This window comes from Chamaea fasciata, unplaced genomic scaffold (genome assembly GCF_029207755.1).
Source record: "Chamaea fasciata isolate MVZ Bird 193981 ecotype frontalis unplaced genomic scaffold, bChaFas1.0.hap1 SCAF_14, whole genome shotgun sequence".
In the NCBI taxonomy this organism is placed as follows: domain Eukaryota; kingdom Metazoa; phylum Chordata; class Aves; order Passeriformes; family Sylviidae; genus Chamaea; species Chamaea fasciata.
In genome coordinates, this window is record NW_027094099.1 from 14425529 (window position 1) to 14432768 (window position 7240).

Below are 7240 nucleotides of genomic sequence, written 5' to 3' on the forward strand. Positions count from 1 at the left end.
AAAGCTCAAGCTTGGCCTCTTGCCTTATGTGCAAGAGGATTTTCTCACCTCCCATGGCTCCAGGCTGCTGCCACATTGAGTTCTTCCTTCTCAGCGAGTCCCCATGCCCCAGCAAGTGCCAGGAAATCTCCTGGCAGCAGCAACGGCAAATGCCCTGTGACAGGGTGAACATTGAGGGCTGCAGCCTGCCTCGAGCAGGAGAAGAGGGTGAGGTGTGACAAACTCCTGCATCTCACCTGAATGTCTTTGGTGCAACCACCCATCCACCACCCCCACTGCCACTGAGACCTCTCCTGGGTGTGTCTCCCCTCTGTGCACTGGAATGAAAGGAAAATCAGTTTGGTTTGTACACACAAGGCACTGAATTCTTGAAAGCACTGGGGGAAGCTCCACATTTGTGTTGGTGGCAGGAGGAGCAGAGTCCATCCTTCTGGCTTTTTACTGCTGGGTGGGCAAAGTCAAAAAACAAAAACAACATGTCCATGTACTGAGAACAAAGCAAGGGCTTGTTGGCTGAGAGCTGGCAGCACAGGAAATCCACCCTTGTGTCATCTCAGCAGAGCCACAGCTGAACCAGCTGCATTTTTGGCAGGAATCCTTCCTCCTTCCCTCACCCGTGGTCAGTATGTGCTGCACCAAAGCCTAATGCAGGCTGAATGACACCAAGCCGTGACATCCTCTGCATGCCTGGAGGTGCCACACCACATTTCCAAACCCCCAGTGATGAGAGCCAGGCAGTGGAGTGTGATGGGGAGAGAGCTGGAGCCATCGAGGCAGATGATTTAAAGTTACACATGCATCACCAGGGGCTGAGCTGACCTCCACAACAGCAGGAACAGACTCTTCCCCCAGTGCTTCAACCCAGGCTGTTTCACCTTCTACCTCTATCCCAACAAGGCTTCTAAGCCAGCAGAATTAGTTCTGCTAAATAAAAGGTAGCTCCGAAGCAGGGCTCTTGGTCTGTGACCTGGCAGTTCATGGTTTTTTGGGAGGGTCACAGACATGGTGTACAAAAGCTCAGTGTAGCCACTAAACCACTGACTAACCCCACACCTGCTGAACACTCGATATTTGTGAGCTCCATAAATGTTTCCTCTGTTTGCACACATTTTCATTAGCCAGAATAGGCTGAAATGAAGTATTTTCAGGTCCTGCACAAAGACAAAATGCCAAAGGAAGCCTAAAATTGCACGTTCCTCATGTCCTTCCTCAGATTTCACCTTTTTAGACAGCACATCAAAACAGGAACATAACGGGGCTGCTATTACTGCTAATGCTTTTCACATAATTCGAGGTGCAGGGAACAATTAAATGGCATTAATGACATGTTGCTACACTCAGACCTGCCAAACTGCAGCTCCATTCACCTTCTCCCCTCCACTTCTGTTCTTCCCCACCTGCTCCCCGTCAGAAGGTGAGGCACAGCCGGTCTGCTCTGCTTTCTCTGAAAATCCTATCAAAGAAAACTCCAACGGCTCCGAGTTCCTTTCAGAAAAATAAAATAAAACGAGCAGAGGAAACATTGCCTTCCCGAGGCTTTTTGCCCCAGAGCAGCAGCAGCACCTTGATGCCTCTGGCACAGGGCAAATTGCACAGCAGCTCCCTGTGACAGCAGCAGACCCACCTTGTGCCCGGCTGCCTGTTCTGCTGATGAAGAGCCTGGCAGATCTCCTCAGTTCTCCTTCCCAGCTTTTATGAGCCAGACTCATTAATCACCTCTCCCTTACCAGGAGAGACCTCACTGCACACTCCCTGCTTTGCCAGCCTTGGAGCAAAAAGAGACAGATGCTGTTCCCAGGCTTTTGACCTGAGGCTGTGGGAGTTGTAGGTTCTGCAGCCCTCTGTGCACGGTGGTGATGGCCCAGCTGACTTGTGAAGCCCTGGTTAAGGGATGGAGCTCTAAGAGGTCTTTCCTGTGGCTCAGGCTGCCCAGGTTGGCACAAGCTGCAAGCCCAGCCTGGAGGAAAGCCAGCCAGCCATGCAGCCATTCCAAGCCCAGCCACACAGCTAAATGGCTGAATAACCCTGCCCTGGCACTGGGGAAGGAAGTGTCATTCATTTTATGGCTGCAAGGAGCCAGGAAAAAGCATCTTCTAGGTGTAAGAAAAGCACACAGCACCACTGAAGCTGCTGGAGGTTTTTGTATTGTGAAGTTCTGGACACAGGGGTTCCAAAAACGACTTATTTCCCCAGAAGCACAGCCATGGTGCCATGGGCCAAGCACTGGGGCAGCCTCAGCATCCTTGCACTTAAAGGGATGTGCTTTGGTGAATCAGAATTACCAAGAAACTGTCAGTCCAATGCTATGTCTTTACACAAGCTGGCAGCTCTGTTCGGATCTGCAGCCTTGTGCCTTCTTCACCAGGCTTCCTCCTGCACCTGGGCCTCATGGGTAGTGACTGGGATGTGAGGAGCAGCTTTAGAAAGGACAGCACTTGGCAGGTGTTTGGTCACCTGATGGGACTGGAGGGAGGAAGGGTCAGGACCAGAAAATGACAAAGGGCACAAGTGTAGCAATCACTGCAAGTGGTACAAGGTGGTTGGGAAGTATTTTGTTAGCTACAAGCTCATGGAGACCAGCAGAGCTCCACACCTGACCAGAGAGATCTCCAGGGGCTTCCTAGAGACAGGTAAGGTAGGAAAAGTAGCTCAGGGGATTTGTTCTGAGTACACAGAAGGTGTTTTGGTTTTAAGTGAAATAATGCTGGTATCAGAAACTACATTTGTACATGCGCTGGTCTGCTCCTTGCACCCCTCTTTTAGTGGTTTGATAATGCTCAGGGTGGAGAGGGGGTGCCTGAGACATCCAGCCTTGAGGCTGGAAATGGGTGAGGAATCAGGGACTTCCAGCAGTAGTGAGGTGACTGGTCACCTGGATCTGATCTTCAGCCTTGAACCCACCAAGGTGGACATCAGGACTCTTCAAAATCCTGAAGCTTAAAATGCCTGGAGGTGGCGTGGCCAAGGGCAGTAATGTCAGCTTGGACAGGGAGCACTGGGTGTATTGAGCCTGTGCTTTTCCATGACTGAAGGGTTGTGCTGTGTTCTTGTGGGTTTAGAGCAAACAGAGCAGGAATTGATACATCTTGAGTGCTGTGTTCTGCATTTGACATCTCCATGTGCGTGTATTCATCCTCACAGAGGCTCCTGCCTGTTTGCTCTCACACTAATGAGATATTCTCACTCATTTCTTTGTTATGCCAGCTCTAATTTCCAGCTCTTTGACACGAGCAACCATTTTTCTCTAAAAGGCTGAGATCACATGGCAGGATTATAAATTTACTCCTGAAATGCACCATTAATAAATAATAAAGTGTTTATAAATATGCAAAATAGATTATTAGTCAATTCTATAAAATCTTGGCTACAGGAGCATAAAAGTGTGCCCTGCAGCTTGTATATCTATTATAAAAAAAAAGAGGAAGGAACTAAAAAGAAATTCAGATTCCCTTTTTAACTTCCAAGCAGTAAACGCTGAATAACTTATTTCTGATAGTGATTATGTTAAAAGCAAATCATTTGTTTCCTTGAACAGCCATGAACAATGCACTGCAAATATGTGATTTAAAAAACATTATATACGAGCAGAAGGACAGAGTAGGTCCTTCATTTGAGCAGCTCATTAAACAGAAGCTCTTCAGCAAGAGCCTTGCCCTTGCTCACAGGGTCTGTGAGCACCCTGAGCAGGACCATTCTTTTATTTAAGCTTAGCAAGTTTCAGGAGTGCTAAGGGCACCTAAATATTCCTGCCTCTTAACTATAGGAGTTCAGATTGGAACCTCGAATCACGGAATCACAGAGTGGTTTGGATTGAAAGGGACCCTAAAGATCATCCAGTTCTGTGTGTTTGCCCATTGAGTCAGACGTGGAAATTGCCGTTCCTGAGGATCTCAGCATTGCTCTGGATAACCCCTGCCTTTCTAGAAAGACCCATCCTCATCAGCAGGTTGTTGCAGCAATGTTTTGCCTTGTTAGTCCAAAATAAAGAGATTTATTTCTCCTTTGCCACAGCTTTATCCACAAGGGTGTTGTTAATCTGTACCACAGGTAATGCACAGAGGTGGGAGTCAGGAAACTGGGAATTTGGTGGCAGGAATACCACGAGAAGTTGGATGGCAAAAGGGGCAGGAGGGGAAGAAGGGCAGGGACCACTGCATTCCCTCCTGAGCTCTGACAGCATTGCTGCACCATCAGCGAGAGGAACTGGTCCGACCCAAAAAACGTTATAGACGGTAAAGGGAACAGGAGACATTGCCTAAACAGACTGGGTTTAGTTTTTCCTGTTTACCTGAGAATCATCTCAGTGCCACTGGGAACTGTTCTGTGCGACTCCTTAAGCTAAGAGATGGAGAGAACCAGGTGATTTCAGACACTGTCCAAAAGGCACTGAGACAACTCTGCTGACAGCCAGGCAAAAATGAAGTGGGGAAATGTCAAATGGTCTTGACCTGAGCTCAAACCTTTATGAATTGAGGGCAGAGGGAGAGAGATGTGTCTGTAAAGAAGAGCTCCTCTTCAGATAAATATGTTTGTATTAAGGCACAGACAGTCTGGAAATCCATGAAGGGGAAACAGCTGGGGGAGGCAAAGGATTTGGAAGTGATGCTTCAAGGAATTGATGACAAAGTGTTTATTTTTGCTCAGCAGCAGTGCAGTGGTTATTTCGGGCTGGCATCAGAGCTGATGAGGACCAGCCACATCAACACAGGCCCCTTTAACAGACTTGCTCCCTGGCAAGAAATGCACATCTGAAACTCACTGAGGATTCACTGTGAGCAGGGCCAGTGAGTCTGGCCCAGCAGGGGAGGTTGGCCTCTCTGATCCCATAGCCCAGAGAGATGGATCTCTTTCCAATCTGGATATAAGAGGGAATTGTACCAAGAGATGGATCTCTTTCCAATCTGGATATAAGAGGGAATTGTACCAAGAGATGGATCTCTTTCCAATCTGGATATAAGAGGGAATTGTACCACAGTTATTTCACTGGCATTTAGACTTGGCAGAGGAGTCCCCAAGGATGTTCTGTGCTGCTCTGCACAGGTCAGGGAAGATGTTTAAACTGGCTCATCTGGCTTTTGGAATTGGTAAAGGTCCTGGGCAGATTTCTAGTGCTAGACTGTTGATAGGACAGAATAACAACATGTACATTGAATTAAATTATCTAGAAAGAGCCACTGCACGAAGGTCAGAGGAATCAGGATGAGTTTTAAGCAGACAATGTGTTACCCTTCACAGAAAAACCTGAAAATAAATTACCCTGACTGAGGTGGTGCAGTAGGTCATCTAATCCTTATCCCTCCTCATCCTTCAAACCAGGAGTCCCCCATCTGCACACGACAGAGCTGAAACCCCGGCCAGGGAATCTGAGTCCTTGTCCTTGTTTCACACTCAGATCAGTGGGTTCCCTCCATCCCTGGGCAGGACGGATTGCACAGAGACAGGCAACAACCAGGAGTGTGTTCTCAGGCCAGGGCTGGCAGCCTTTGAAGGCTGGCAATTAGGATTGTAACATCTTCCAAGACAGAGGTTAAACTTGCTGGTTGAAGCTTTGAAGCAGCTCCTCAAGCTCCTCAGGACCTGGCTTTTCCTTCCTTGTCCACATGTAGCCTAAATGGGTTCTCCCAATGGAGCTGGAGGGCACTGGGCTCCCCTGTGCTGCTGGTCCCCCAAGGTGGAGGCAAGTGAGGGAATAAAAGCGCTGGAGATACCAGCATGAAGGGAGAGCAAAGCCTAGAAACCAGCTTTATGCCTCCCTAGCCATCAAAAACTGCATCTGGATTTGTAACACCCTTTGCTTCTTAGCTTTAAAAGCAATGGCCACGCCTTCCATGCCGCTTTCTTGAGCTGAAGAGTTGTTTTCCACGAATTAGAAGTACTGTTTTGAAATATGTTTGGCTCATTTAACGCGCTGTGAGCAAACGGCCACGGGAGAAGTGAGCCAACCTAGAGTGGGTGTCTGTTTGAAACCAGAGCTAGAAGAGTTTCTGGCCACTTCAAAAGTGGTAATTGCCAGCTGATAGGGAGATTAACTACCCTCAATGTTTCTGTGCAGCCTAGCTACAGACTACTCGGTCTTAAGCAATTAGAGCTGTTCCTGTTTCATACTCTTAATAGAGCTTGTTGTCAGGCATGATTCCAATCATCTCAGTGTTCAGCTCCCGTCTCTGATAGCATTTGCCACACGTCGCTGACAATTTTGCAGTTATCAGTATCAAGGCATCCAAAGATCACTGACACTGAGACACAAGGAAGACACCACCCCCCTGCCTTTTCCAGAGTTATAAATGTGAATTAGCTCTGTTCACTTAACCTCACTCCTGCACACAGACTTGCTAATAAGAGCAGCAGCTTGTACGAGGGTGGTAACAGCCACCCACGGGAGAGGAGAAGCTGTGTTGTACTCTGGTCCATGCAGAACTCCTCTAGATACTGCAGAAACATCCCCTTAATGGGATCCATTTAGGAAAAAAAAAATGTATTAAGACTTGCCTGAGAAAATCTTTGCTGCAGCTTTGGGCTTCCCCATGTCAAAACTCAGAAAGGGCTAAGCCAAGCCTTTCCCTTTTCTCACACAGCCTCAGCTGCAATCACCTTCATCAAACTCAGCTCTTCAGCTCTTACTTAGGTAATAATTTCCACAGGTCGTTTGCTCATCTTCCACTTGGGACCCCATCAGGAAGGTAAGTACACCAGTAATTGCAGCCTCTGCCTTTTGTTCTGTCACATCTCACTCCTGCAGCCCGTGCTAAGAGCAGCCTGCCCTGCTTAGCCGGAGTTAGGCTAGGGCTTACCTGGGGAGGTCTTACAGCTTCCTACACATACCAGTTTAGCTGCTCAACAGCTGGCTCAAGGCTGACAGTATTTTTGGGGGTATTTTGAATTAGACTGAGCTTCACTTTGCTGGCAGGACATAATTCAAAAGACAGCGGTGGGACAGCAGCTGCCTCTTGTCTGCAGCACTGAATTACTCTTAGACTGTTCCTGAAGAGACGAAGACATCAAGGCAGAGAAATCATGTGGTACATGGCAGAGGAGAGAGGCAGAGCTAATCCATTCACAGGATGCTGGACCAGCCTGTCCTGCAGCTGATCCAGAGCCCAGGAGCGTCTGCTCTCCGTATCCAGGAGGAAAGGTCCTCTGAGAACTGCCAAAAGTGTGGAACAAGCAGCCTCAGACTGCCCTGATCCTTATCTCCAGTACTTTAGCATCTCGCCATGCCCTGAAAGCAGCCAGGCAAAAT